This window comes from Periophthalmus magnuspinnatus, chromosome 1 (assembly GCF_009829125.3).
Source record: "Periophthalmus magnuspinnatus isolate fPerMag1 chromosome 1, fPerMag1.2.pri, whole genome shotgun sequence".
Classification (NCBI taxonomy): Eukaryota; Metazoa; Chordata; class Actinopteri; order Gobiiformes; family Gobiidae; genus Periophthalmus; species Periophthalmus magnuspinnatus.
In genome coordinates, this window is record NC_047126.1 from 31,507,062 (window position 1) to 31,521,442 (window position 14,381).

Below are 14,381 nucleotides of genomic sequence, written 5' to 3' on the forward strand. Positions count from 1 at the left end.
GTAGTAAGTAACAACAAACAGTAGATCCATGGTTTAACTGTGTTGTTGTGATATTGACTAAAATTGTGCCATAGAAGATGGATGAAGCAGATGGTAAATTACACTCTGAGATGCATTTCCCTGCACAAAAAGAGTCTTTGGAACAACAAACTTCACTCAACACTCTATTCTTGTTAAAGGTCCAAAGTTATTCCTCACTATGCATTCCAAGCATCCTAATTACTATGATGTGTTTATAAGCACTTTTCACAACTCTAAAAGTTTTGCCATAATGGTAAAGCTAACAACAAACAACCTAACAGTAAAGCTAACAACTGATTATCTCACAATAAAATTAGATGCAGACACCATGCAGCTGATTTATTTTTGACTTACTGGGCCAAGACAATTTTTGTTCAAATACACGGGGGGAGGGAATGGGTATAGGCCCTTTAAAAAGTTATTTTATACACCTTTCTAAATCAGGATATTTCAAAAACAAAGCCTGATCCTCATGTCTCAGTGTTTTTATGCACAGCACTGTCCATAGCCAGGCTTCACATGCATGTTCATGGCTGACACTTGGCATGCCTTCTGACATCACAGCTTCTTATTCTAAATACAGCCTCTGAGTGACACCTCCAGAGGCTGCTGCAGTTCAAGATCCTGTTTCAGGGGGTGTTGTCAGATACAGTGGGTCAACAGAGCACTGAACTGCTCTACAGAATGCACTATGCGATCAGTGCAAGCCATGATGAGACCACAGACGCATGTGTTTTACGCAATCTTTCATTTATGAGCAGAGCAATACCACAGTTTTATGTAAGTGCTACTGAAGTGCTTTTAAATAAAATAATAATAAGAAATACTAACGTCACTGTTAGGATCTCATTAAAATAACTTCAATTTTTCAAATAGACCAGGCCTTAATCATGCTGGTTAATGAGGGTTCGTTCATTTGTGGCTTTAAGTGGCCTTCAGCCACATGAGACAATGGGTAATGGCTGTTCACAAAACTAAAAGAGGCTCCTGCTGCTTCATCTTCAAGAGTTAAAGAAGAGACACAGGACATCGTGCAACTATTAGTCTGATGAAGTTTCCTAAAGGCGCGTGTGTAAGACTGTTCCATGCAACAAGGAGGCAGGTGTGGGACAAAGAGCTCCAAAAGAGCCCCAAAAGAGCTCCAAAGCTGATCCTTGGAGAGCCCTGCTGACACGGGCGGACCGACAGCTGCTTTACACAGCGCTGACTGATCATTAACAAAGAGCAAACCCGGTGTGGGACAGTGATTTCAGGCGCACGAGTGTTGGGCTAGCTGTGCTAGTGTGCTAACATAGCAGCTTAGCACTCCTGTGCCCAGTGCTCGCCCTGAGAGCCGGGGAAGTCTTTCAGCACTGGCTCTCTGGATAGCTCTGCCTCATGCAAACATTAGCAGCTGCTGTGATTGAGCCAAACGAGACTAACGCAGCTTTGCAAACAACTGAAGCTGAACAAAATGAACATTTCACGCACTCCAGTGTTTACTGTATTCTAGATATTTTCCCCATTACCACACCAAAGTACGGTGTTAATAAAAAGCCGGAGCTCGCCTGAGCTAACGCTAGCAGCACAGTAAGACTGCAGCCAGTGCTACAGACTGTTAGCATCAGCCCAGCATCTACAGCCCCCCGCACGTACCTCACTTTACAGGAGATCACTCTTCTTCTACGGCTGAGAACTAAGTGAAACGCCGGTATTCCCACTAAAATAGTCCTTTTCTTGAAATATTCCACTTGGAATAGTGGAAATCCTCAGTGTGGACGCTTTCCTCAGTGATGTGGTGCTGAAGCAGAGGCTACACGCTTGTGTCGGTGTTAAGGAAATGCCTCCTCCTCGTACAGCTCGCTGCTAAATAATGCCCCTCCCAGCGCTCCTCTGTGTATGGAGAGAGCAGGTGCAACTGAGGGTGCGCCAGGCACGGCTCACTCTGCGATATAGTGCGCCGGGCTGGTCCAGGGGCTGGTCAAATCAGGGGAGGCTCCGTCATTCACGCATGCGCAGTCGCTGCGTGAGGATGCGCTCGTGGACACAGATGTAGATAACTCGTGCGCGGGTGATGTCCTGTGGCTGTTATGTAGAGAAGAGGAACTACATCATCTGGAAATGACAAACACAGTTGAAATGGTACAGACTGTGATTTTGTTGCGTTAAATCTAAACAGTACTAACTAAGGCCACTAGCAGGCTAATAGACTGTATTTGCCTATGTACATTAGCCTATTTGCAAGCCTGATGAATATAGCATGTTTTAATTGTCCTTCCTCAAAACCCTATACTCTCTGACCATTTCTTAATTACCTTTCAATTTATACTAAAAGACTACCCAGCCCCGCAGAAAAAACTATGATGAAAAGAACATTATCAGATAAATCGGTTACAGAGTTTAAAGAAATTATTGATCCATTACTAAAAGATATGTCATGTGACAATGAAAATAATTTTAATCCAATTGTCACTGATCAATTGGTTGACAGAACAATGCTCACCTTAAAATCTGCTCTCGATGTTGTAGCTCCGCTAAAACAGAAAAGCATGAAACCAAGACCTCCGGCTCCATGGTACACGTTACAGCTCAGGACACTCAAACAACATGTAAGACGCACAGAGAAGTTTTGGCGCCGCCCGCGCTCTGAGCAGTCTCTGAAGGCATGGAAGCTCTGCCTGCTCACTTATAAGGCCGCTCTGCGGAAAGCCCGAACCAGATACTATTCAAATCTAATAGAAGTAAACAAAAATAATCCCAGATTTCTGTTCAGCACTGTAGCCAGGCTGACAAACTCTCATACTGCTAATGAGTCTCCTATCCACTCGAACATTAGGTGTGATGACTTTCTTCAATTCTTCGATTACAAAATTACAACCATTAGAGACCAAATCAACAAAGCTACTCCAAAAATCAGCTCTGAGCTAATCCAGTCTGTAATACCAATATCCCACATAGGTCCTCTAATAATATTAGATAAATTTACTCTTGTTGATGAGGTGGAGATTACCTCAGCCATCATGTCGTCCAAACCATCAACCTGTTTGCTCGACCCTATTCCATCAGACCCTATCAGACTCCTCAAAGAAGCCCTCCCCCTAATAATAGATTCCATCCATAACATAATAAATATGTCGTTAGAAAATGGCTACGTTCCTCAGTCCTTTAAGTATGCAGTAATTAAACCCCTTTTGAAAAAAACTAACCTAAATCCTGATGAACTAGCCAACTATAGACCTATTTCTAATCTTCCCTTCCTCTCAAAAATTCTAGAACGAGTGGTGGTGAAACAGCTCTGCCGCCACCTACAGGACAATAATATATTTGAAAATTTTCAATCTGGATTCAGCGCTCACCACAGCACAGAGACTGCACTGCTTAAAGTAACAAATGACTTACTACTAGCTCCTGATAACAGGCTGGCTTCAGTCCTGGTCCTACTGGACCTCAGTGCAGCGTTTGACACCATTGATCACAACATTCTACTGCAGAGGTTAGAATGTGACATTGGAATCAGAGGGACCGCCCTCAAATGGTTTAAATCCTATCTATTAGATAGGTACCAGTTTGTTAGTATAAACCAGAGTACCTCTCCCTGTTCTAAAGTAGCCTGTGGTGTTCCACAAGGATCTGTGCTTGGTCCAATCCTATTTACTCTGTATATGTTGCCATTGGGTAACATTATCAGAAAACATGGCATTAATTTTCACTGCTATGCCGATGACACTCAGCTGTACTTATCAATGAAACCAAATCAGACTGATCAAATAGATAAACTCAGTGCCTGTGTGAAGGACATCAAAACCTGGATGACCTTGAATTACCTGCTCTTAAATCCTGAAAAAACAGAGGTTATTGTCGTTGGTCCCAAAGGTCAAAGAGATTCTCTGTCAGACCAGATAATCTCACTCGACAATGTGAGTATAGCTTCTAGCCCTACTGTAAAAAATCTTGGAGTCCTATTTGATCAAAATCTCTCATTCACAGCCCATATAAACCTAGCTTGTAAAACCGCATACTTTCACCTGCGAAATATAACTCAAATTAGAAATATTTTGCCTAAAAGCGATGCTGAAAAACTCATTCATGCATTTGTTACTTCCAGACTTGATTACTGTAATTCTCTGCTCGCCGCCTGCCCCAAAAGTACTATAAGGAGCCTCCAGTTGGTCCAAAATGCAGGTGTGGTATTGAGTCCTAACAGGAACTAAAAGAAGAGACCACATCAGTCCTGACATCAGTCCTGTACTAAAATATCTGCACTGGCTTCCTGTCGAGCTTAGAATCAAATTCAAAGTCCTCCTCCTGACATAAAAAACCCTAAACAGTATGGCCCCATCCTATCTGCAAGATGCTATTGTCCCGTACCAGCCATACAGAGCACTCCGCTCTCAGAATGTAGGACTATTAGTGGTTCCTAGAGTGTCCAAAAGTACAGTGGGAGGGAGAGCATTCAGTTACCAAGCTCCTGTGCTATGGAATCAACTCCCTGCTGATGTTAAACAGGCCCCCACAGTCTTAAGACCAGGCTTAAAACATTCCTCTTAGGTATAGCTTATGACCAGGTTACTTAGTGAGGGAGTTAGGGAGTGACATTAAAACCCGGGATAAGACAGGCTGCAGTAGGAGATAACTAGCTGGGGGAAGTATGGCAACCTGAGCACTATCCTCTGCTTTGTCCTATTTTCTCATCAGCAATGCTATTCACATGTTGTCCCCTGTCCCACTCCCCCTGTGGAGTGTAACTCTTTCAGATGCCCCGATGACAGCTGGACCCTCTCCTTCTCCTCGCCTGGCCCTCCTCCACCCCCCTCCCTCCTCCTCGCCTTGCCGATTTTTCTTGTTTTGTCTGATTTTTCATGTTTGTTTTTGTGTGTAGGCAGCACGGTGGCTGAGTGGCAACACTCATGCCTCACAGCAAGAAGGTTTGGTTCGATCCCCGGGTCGCCCAGGCCTTTCTGTGTGGAGTTTTGCATGTTTCTCCCCGTGTCTGGATGGGTTTCCTCCGGGTACTCCGGTTTCCCCCATCAACCAAAACATGAACGCCCTTCGAGACAACTGTTGTTGTGATTTTGGGCATTACAAAAATAAAATGAATTGAATTGAATTTTAGTCCAGTTCAGAGATGCCAGGAAGTAGAAAGTAGGAAATCCAAAAATTCTGAAACTTGACTGTTCCAGTCTTTCTTACTTTGAGAACATCACATCCTCAGTGGCCTTTTCCAAACAGGTATTTCCACAATATTCCTTTGGGGTGATATCACCTTTAATCAGAATACTCCAGTCAACAGTGATCTTTGGTATCACACATCCACACTGGGCCACTGAGACAGGACGTAAGTGAATGGAAGTACACTTTAGCCATAGAGCCTCTGCCCAGAGCTCAGACTGATAGAGTTGAATATTCTTGTGATCGTGGAAGTTTAGGATCTTCTCTGTACAATCCTCACAAAATATGGCTGTCAATCTGTGGGTCTGTTTTGGGGAAAAAAATAAATTAATTTAAATTATCACTAAAGGTGGTACTTTAAAATTAATATATAATGTGTTTCTCAGTCAGATCTAGTGTATTGGCTGTTTAATCATTGAATTCATGCAAAAGACATTGCAACACTGTAAACAATATTTCCGACAGCTGAAGGTAATTCTGTATTGCATGAACTAAACTAAACTAAAAGCACCACATGAACTAGACTAAAAGCACCACATTTACAGTATGGCTCTAGCTGTAATATTTTGCAGCTGTTTGCTTTAGGGGAAGTATGGAAAACTCAGTCTTGGTGGGAAAACTCTGCTTGGTCCAAATGCTTTTACTCTAGTGACTTCCTTTGTCTTGTGGGAAGAAAAGTGCCGGAACAGCAGTCCATTGTCTTCCACATGTTTGTGTTTTCAGTGCATGGAAGGACACCACACGAACGTTAGCCAGCCATTCTTCATCTGTCAGATAAAGTGTACAGAGGTCTCAGGGTAATCTATTTCTACTAAGAGTGTGGTTTTAATGTTATGCTAAACTGCTTCACATTCTGATCCTGCCCTGCTGTCCATGTTCAGCAAGTGGGCCTGATGTTAAATTCATGGCTTAAACCACAAGTTATGTCCGTGTACTCTGGCAGTCATAATGCACCATCTGTTTGTATGGTCATTCCACCTGGGACTGCAGTGGGAAATGTCCAAGGTCTTTATTATGTATTTAATGTAATGAAGTCATCACAATCTGCTACTTTTGGGAATGAAGAAAGTTTGACGTGTAGCCCATTTGTGGCAGTTTTATTTAATATTTGGCATAAATTTAAATGTTCACTGTGTAACTTTTCTGATTTCTGATTGTCTCCGTGGTGATGTTATTGCATTGCCCGGAATTTTTCACAGTATCTATCTCCATGAGACAAGCCGGGAACACCACTAGACCAAGTTCTTTAAGGTGTATTTAAGATTTAAAAATACTTGTAGGCTAATCAAACACATGGTAGATAGTTAAATCTGATTTCCTACTGTGGAACATTCCAGCCAAACCATGGTAAAACCCCTAGAGAAAAGTTACACAGTCCATCTTTAAAGGTCCTATATTATGCAAAATTGACTCTTGTGAGCTTTCAGCCATGTTATGATGTTGTTACCTCCTCAAAAACGTTCCTGCAGTTGTGTTTTGTTTTATTCACACATGTTTGAGTAACGCTGCATTATTAGTATGTTTACATCTCCAAAGCTCAAATTGCTCTGTTCCACCTTGTGATGTCATGAAGTGGTAGATGTCAAGTTAACACCCACCTCTACCTTTAGTTCAGTAAAGAGTGACAATTCCAGGGCTGAAATTATCCAAATGATTCTAGTGAAGGTGTATGGAGTGTAAAAACACAGCAGAGCATTTCTTGTATTACCACATGATGACATCACAAGGTGGAACAGAGTGTTTTGTGTTTGAGAGAAGTATGCAGCCTAAATATGCACGGGTTTGTGTGTTAAACATGTGTGAATGAAACAAAACACAGCTCCAGGTCTGTACTTGAGGAAACAGCATTGAAGCATAGATCAGAAAATAGCATAATATGAGCTCTTTAAAATTGCAGAAACACAAAAATATAGTAGTCAGAATATAAAGTTACCCATAGCTTTGTTAGTTTGGGAGTGAGAGAATGGTTTAACTGTACAGAAACCGTGTGCATTGCTCCTGACATGATCCAGCTCCTTTTTTTAGCTCTTTGATAGACCATCATTTGCAATCAGTGAGTCTTTTCTCCCGCGCTCGTCATCTGACTTCCTGTCATTCCCGTCGCATGAACACATATGTGCTCACCCGCTCTGTCTATGACTCATTGTGAAGTGGAAGATACTGCATGTTCAAAGCACAATCGCATATGAAAGACGAAATGGTTTTTGCCTGTAATTTGCCTGTGTTTGATTGACTTTCAAATTCAGAGCCGGATAATTGCATTTAAATGAGCCCTCCTCTTTTCAAAGTGATTTTAGTGAGTACTTACAATTATGACAGCGCTTTGATTGAGGGATTGCAAAGTGAAAATGTTTGAAATATCTATGATGTTTCTTACATTGTTGAACTGACGTAAAAATCTATAAGCTACACCTCAAAGATGCCATCAGGTAAGAGAAGTACTAGATTGTTTAAGGCGTTTGGGCTCATCCACACTAACAACTTGGATTTTGACTGGCACTTTTGAATCCCAGTACTGCTCTTTTATGGTCGCTCCCATTTTGGTAGGTTAAAGGGTCCAAATTATGCTATTTTCTGATCTATGTTTTAATCTTTCCTCATTAAAAACAGACCTGGAGATGTATTTTGTTTCATTCACACATGTTTAACACAGAAACCCTGCATATTTAGTCTGCGTTCTCAAACAGAAAACACTCTGTTCCACCTTGTGATGTCATGTAGTAATACAGGAAGTACTGTGTTTTTAAACTCCATACACCTTCATTAGAGTCATTTGGATAATTTCAGTCCTGGAATTGCCCATCTCCATTGAACAAAAGGTAGAAACTAGCTGTTAACTTGAAAATTATCACTTTATGACATCACAAGGTGGAACAGAGCATTTTGAGCTTTGGAGATGTAGACATGATAATACGAATGTGACGCTCTTAAGGTCAAAATAACTCAGCTATGTACTGCATCTAATTATAAACCCTTTTATTGTGTGAATATCAACAAGTGCACCGTTAGCATGCTAGTTGTTGTTAGCTTAACTCACCTCTGGTCTTTGAAAGCTGTGAAAAGTGCTTAAAAACAGAATAATTACAATGCTCGGAAGGCATAATGCAAGTGAGGAACTGGAAATGGTTTCAAACGAATTAGTGAATATGAATTTTCAGGTTTTTAGGACATTTAAGTCATACATTTTCGTGGTGTAAACATTTTGTTAAGTAGGTGGGATGGATCCGTGGTGATGGAGCTCTTCCTCCGCAGCAGCAGATGCCCATGGGCTTATGCTTTCAGGCATTCGAGCTGTTTTCTTCATGGAAATTTGAACGATTATCACAGTCATGCATTTATGGAACAATACCCTGCACATGTTGATAGCCTGTGTCTATTAGTTTAAAATATAAACTAGGGTCTATAATGAATATTGTATAGAGACATGATGGATTGTTGGGAATGAGAGAATGGAAATCTTTTCATTGGCGATTGTGTTGCCAAGGCACTGAATCATAATGAGTGACACACACATCTTTACTGCTCCAAAAAACATTGTTACTGTATTCAAAGAGGAGCTATTATACAAAATCGACTGGTGCATTCTACCATGTTATAATGTTGTTCCCTCATGTTCTGTATGTCATTCATGCATGTTTGAGTAATTCAGCGATCTCTCCCAGGCTCTATTTTATATTATATCTGGGTTTCAAATGACGTCACAACTTTGTATTGGTTAATAATATTTAATACAGTTTTATATAGTCAAATTTAATATTTTTGCTGCAACATAGCAAGTTCCTGGGTCTAGTCTATGATAAAAAATGATCAGGTTCAACGTTTGTGCATTTACCTTTTGGATATTTCATGGTAAAGTACATTGTCATCAATAAGGAAATCTTGCTGTTGCCCCCCCATCTGGGACTATGACATCTTCACGTTCTACAAACTGAAAACCACCAATTTGAACCCTTCTTCAGGTTAACTGTAAGATTCTGTGCAATGCTCAGCCCACAAGCCTACATCATCCATGCTCCCACACGACAATTCTCCATAAATATACAAAAACATGATGAAACTGTACACGGCCACTTCACAAACCTGATGTGATGTGCTGTAGTTTCATTACCAGGATGCACGCTGATTATGTTGTGATAGGGCTCTGAAACGGGAGTGACTTAGCGCGTGAGCAAAGGGAGGGAAGACTCAGTGTCCAAAAAAAAAATTGGAAAGAAACGTATAAAACATGTTTATATGGACATGGACCTAACATTTTCAAAACAATAAAAGATAACACGATGGTCTAAATATGTTTTGTGTTAGCAGTTAGTACCCCATACAAGTACCGTATTTCTGGAGTATAAGTCGCACTGAAGTATAAGTCACACTGGAGTATAAGTCGCACCAGCCAATAAAGGCATAATAATGAAGAAAAAAACATACAACAACATTTCACTTATAAATATAAAATAAATATAAGTCACAGCACCAACCAAACTATGAAAAAAAGTGCGACTTATAGTCCGGAAAATATCTTTTTAAAAATATCTGGTATTCCTGAAAACACCCAGTACAAAAGCTTATCATCATGTAAATTACAAGCAAAATTGATGATTTGCCGTGGCGGGCCAATATAGAAAACCAAATGTGCCACAGCTCAAGATCCAATTAGACTGCAGAAGAAGTACAGTTCCCTGTATTAAAATGGAACAGACACAAAATCTTCTATTCAGGGACAGTATTGTTACAAATATTATTTCCTCAGTTTGTATCACCGTTTATCCAGAAATAACATTCAAATCCTTTTACCGGCCCGTCACAACTTCGAGTGTCCGAGACGTCAGAAACATTTGAATAATCCTTAGCTTATCACAAACGCCTGTGCATAGATCCATCATATGCAGCAAGTGTTATTATCGATTTTTAATGACTTCATCGCAGAGTTTAAGCTCCAGTGCACAGTTAATCTGCCTGGGAATGGGATCACCTTCTGAAGAGAGCCAGGAATGCAGATGCCACCAGTATGAATGTAATTAATGTTTGTCACTCCAGTACATCTCCTACATGTTAGCGCCATATGAACCATGTTGCACTCTGAGGACATCACCGGCCTCCTGCTGGTTCCCAGAGTTCTGTTTAGCTGTGCATATGGCTGAAAGGTTTTTAAAGGTTTTTATTCTGCACTCTTGTCTTTTATGATGATTAATTATGTTTTTGATTTGCTTGTATTGTGGTATTAATGTCTTTCTTATTGCATAAATCATGCAGAATTACATGTACGAATTGTGCTGTATAAATAAACTTGCCTTGCCTTGCCAGTGCACGGCTCACATCCAGAAAAACACAACCCAATCATGTCAAGATGAGACCAGCACCTTTGCATCACCAACAGCAAATCCATCTGCTCACAAAATGCACAAGTAAACAAATGCGCACAGCCGTTACAAGACTGCTTACATTCCCTCTCAGACAAAACAACGGACACACACTGAAACGCACATGCAGCGATGATTTGTACTTGACCTTTGGATCTCTCATAACGACAGCAGCTTCATGTCTGCCGGCACAGCGTATGCAGGAGAGACTGTGAGGGCAAATGAAACAGAAATAAATGGACAACAAAACATTGATTATTAATTAATCCGGTGGCATTCTGTATCTAAACTGTTATAAGAGCATTTTGAATCCCATGTTAGCTTTGCACAGAAAGAAATCGTTCCATGGAACTGTGAGTAAATGTAGCAATAAGGCCCTGGGGCTGCTGTTGTAATTACTTTTCTTGGCGTTTGTCCAGGAAACACGGTTAATTTTCTCCCGGAAGCCCTAAAAAGATTAAAAAAGCTTTGGCCATTCTTTCCGACACAGCAGTGGTTCAGCTGTGAGGAAGCAAAGATATACATTGTCCCTTTTACTAACTTTTTCATGTCAAAGTACACTCAAGTCCATCTCATTATATAGCCCTGAGACAGATCGGTTTGTTATAAAGAGTAAAAGTAAATACAAGTATTAAAATGGTGTATTTTCCAGACTGTAAGTCGCACTTTTTTTCATAGTTTGGCCAAGGGTGTGACTTATGCTCAGGTGTGATTTATGTGTGAAATATATGTTGTTGTTTTTTTGGTCATTATTATGCGACTTATCCTCAGGTGCGACTTATACTCTAGTGTAACTTATACTCTGGTGCGATTTATACTCAGGTGCAATATGCTCAGGTGCGACTTATACTCAGGTGTGACTTATACTCTGGTGCGACTTATCCTCAGGTGCGACTTATACTCAGGTGTGACTTATCCTCAGGTGTGACTTATACTCCGGTGCGACTTATCCTCAGGTGCGACTTATCCTCAGGTGCGACTTATACTCCTGTGCGACTTAAACTCAGGTGCGACTTATCCCCAGGTGCAACTCATACTTTGGTGCGACTTATACTCAGGTGCAACTTATCCTCAGGTGCGACTTATACTCTAGTGCTACTTATACTCCAGTGCGACTTATACTCAGGTGCAACTTATACTCCAGTGCGACTTATCCTCGGGTGCAGCTTATCCTCAGGTACGACTTATACTCTAGTGCACTTATACTTGAGTGCGACTTATACTATGGTGCGACTTATACTGTAGTGGAACTTATACCCCGGTGCGATTTAAACTCATGTGCAACTTATCCTCAGGTGCGACTTATACTCCGGTGCGACTTATCCTCCGGTGCGACGTATACTTCAGTGAGACTTATACTCAGGTGCGACTTATACTCCGGTGCGACTTATACTCAGGTGCGACTTATACTCAGGTGCGACGTATACTTCAGTGAGATTTATACTCCGGTGCGACTTATACTCCGGTGCGACTTATACTCCGGTGCGACTTATACTCTAGTGCGACTTATACTTCAGTGCGACTTATACTCAGGTGCGACTTATACTCTAGTGCGACGTATACTTCAGTGAGGCTTATACTCAGGTGCGACTTATACTCCGGTGCGACTTATCCTCAGGTGCGACTTATACTCCGGTGCGATTTATCCTCAGGTGCGACTTATACTCCGGTGCGACTTATCCTCAGGTGCGACTTATACTCTGGTGCGACTTATACTCTGGTACGACTTATACTCCGGTGCGACTTATACTTTAGTGCGACTTATACTCTAGTGCGACTTATACTTCAGTGAGACTTATACTCAGGTGCGACTTATCCTCAGGTGTAGCTTATCCTCAGGTGCGACTTATACTCTAGTGCAACTTATACTTAGGTGCGACTTATCCTCAGGTGCGACTTACACTCCGGTGCCACTTATACTCAGGTGCGACTTATCCTCAGGTGTGACTTATACTCCAGTGCGACTTATACTCCAGTGCGACTTATACTCAGGTGCGACTTATACTCAGGTGCGACTTATCCTCAGGTGTGACTTATACTCAGGTGTGACTTATCCTCAGGTGCGACTTATACTCTAGTGCAACTTATACTTCGGTGCGACTTATCCTCAGGTGCGACTTACACTCCGGTGCCATTTATCCTCAGGTGTGACTTACACTCCGTTGCGACTTATACTCAGGTGTGACTTATACTCCAGTGCGACTTATACTCAGGTGCGACTTATACTCGAAATCCAATAACGTTTCAAATGTAATGAGTTTGATAAAGATTTGTGTTGAATTTTGATCAACAGAAACTAAATCAATCACTTTTTCTAACAGTTTTTGTTTGCTCAGTTTATGAAGGTATTAAAAATAAACCCTCAGACTTTTCAGCAGGTCTCAGACAATAATGCAAAATGTCTTTTACTTTTCAATCCTGTTCAAAAATGTAGTGGAGTAGAAAGTACAGATACCTGCATTTCTAATGTAGTGTAAAAGTAAAAAGTACACTACTTATACTACTTTTACGTCACTATATTCCACCAAAGGCATGAAGGAGGAAGTTTTACATTTTAAAAACAATTGGAATATGTGCTGAAGTGAAATGCCACATGCCTCAGGTCAAAGGTCACAAAATGAATGAAATGAAAGGAATAAAAATGGGAGAGTCGAGGCGAGGTTACACAGTTCAAATGTTTTAGTGACTTTCCTGTTTTTAAGGGTCGTTAAGTTGTCATCAGGTCTTTACCAGCATCATTTTGGTTCATTAACAAGAATGTGTATTTAGTTCACATTTTTCCAGTTAAAAATGAGATCAAATAAAAGTGGTGCAGTAGTGTGGAGTTTGCGTCTCACAGACACAAGGTTTTTGTTCCTTCTGGGGCCAGGCCTCCTCTGTAAAAAGACAAGTGAGTGTGACTTGTTAAACGGGGTAAAAAAGGGTAAAAAAGTAATGAAATAAAAACAGCTACTTTTTTATTTTCTTATCTATTTGTGGATCATTGTCAGGATTAATCAAAGACAAGTCAGCAATGAGCGAGTATACAGATAATACAGTAACTCAGTAAACACTGCAGACAGTAGCTCAGTAGTGTTTGTCCCCTGATCTGAAGGTTTGCAGTTCGAATCCCGCTCTCGACGTAAACATCATTGGTCGAACTGTCAGATCCATTAACTCACAGGTTGGCGGTGCGATTCCAGCCCCCACAAATGAATGCTGTCGTTGTGTCCTTGGCTAAAACACTTAACCCACCTTAGCTCTAGTGGCTGTGTAGACTGGTGTATGAATGTAAGTGGTTTCTCGATGTAAAATGCTTTGAAGGTGGAAAAAGCGCTATATAAAAATGTGACCATTTACCATTAACTGATTCTTCATCTTTCTACTAACAGAACAGAAAGTTTTATTGCCATTGTAAGAGAACAAAATCCACATCATGGTGTTCCACAGTGGATTTATTTCTAAAAACTCTTTAATCCATTCGGGTGCTCTCTGCTTTGAGCGTGTGTCTACTATGTAAATGATAATTCGTGTTCCTGGTGGATGTGTTGAAGTTATGGTTTTGACTAGGTTCAGTGGTGGAGGAAATACTCAATTTTGTTACTTAAGTAAAAGTATAAATACTGAGGTAAAAGGTTTCTTAAGTAAAAGTATCACATGAAAAATTCTAAGTACCTGTTTAAAAATGTACTTTAACTTTTATTTAATTTCTGCCTGTCATTTTGTTGTGGTAAAGAAGGAGCTGAGCCAAAAGACAAAGCTGTTGATTTTCCGGTCAGTCTACATTTCTACTCTCACCTATGGTTATGAGCTTTGGGTAACGACCAAAAGCACAAGGTCGCGGATACAAGCGGCCAAAATGGGTTTCCTCCACAGGGT

At 40.9% G+C, this 14,381-nt stretch overlaps 1 protein-coding gene across 1 annotated transcript in view; it reads right to left on the minus strand.

Moving 5' to 3' along the window:
- The window catches only part of ctnna2 (catenin (cadherin-associated protein), alpha 2), a 212,933-nt gene extending 210,999 nt beyond the window's left edge, over positions 1-1,934 (minus strand). Inside the window, exon 1 of the mRNA XM_033965687.2 lies at positions 1,657-1,934. The gene's annotated coding sequence lies outside the window, so the exon portion shown is untranslated. The remainder of the gene's footprint in view (positions 1-1,656) is intronic.
- Positions 1,935-14,381: the final 12,447 nt, after the last annotated feature.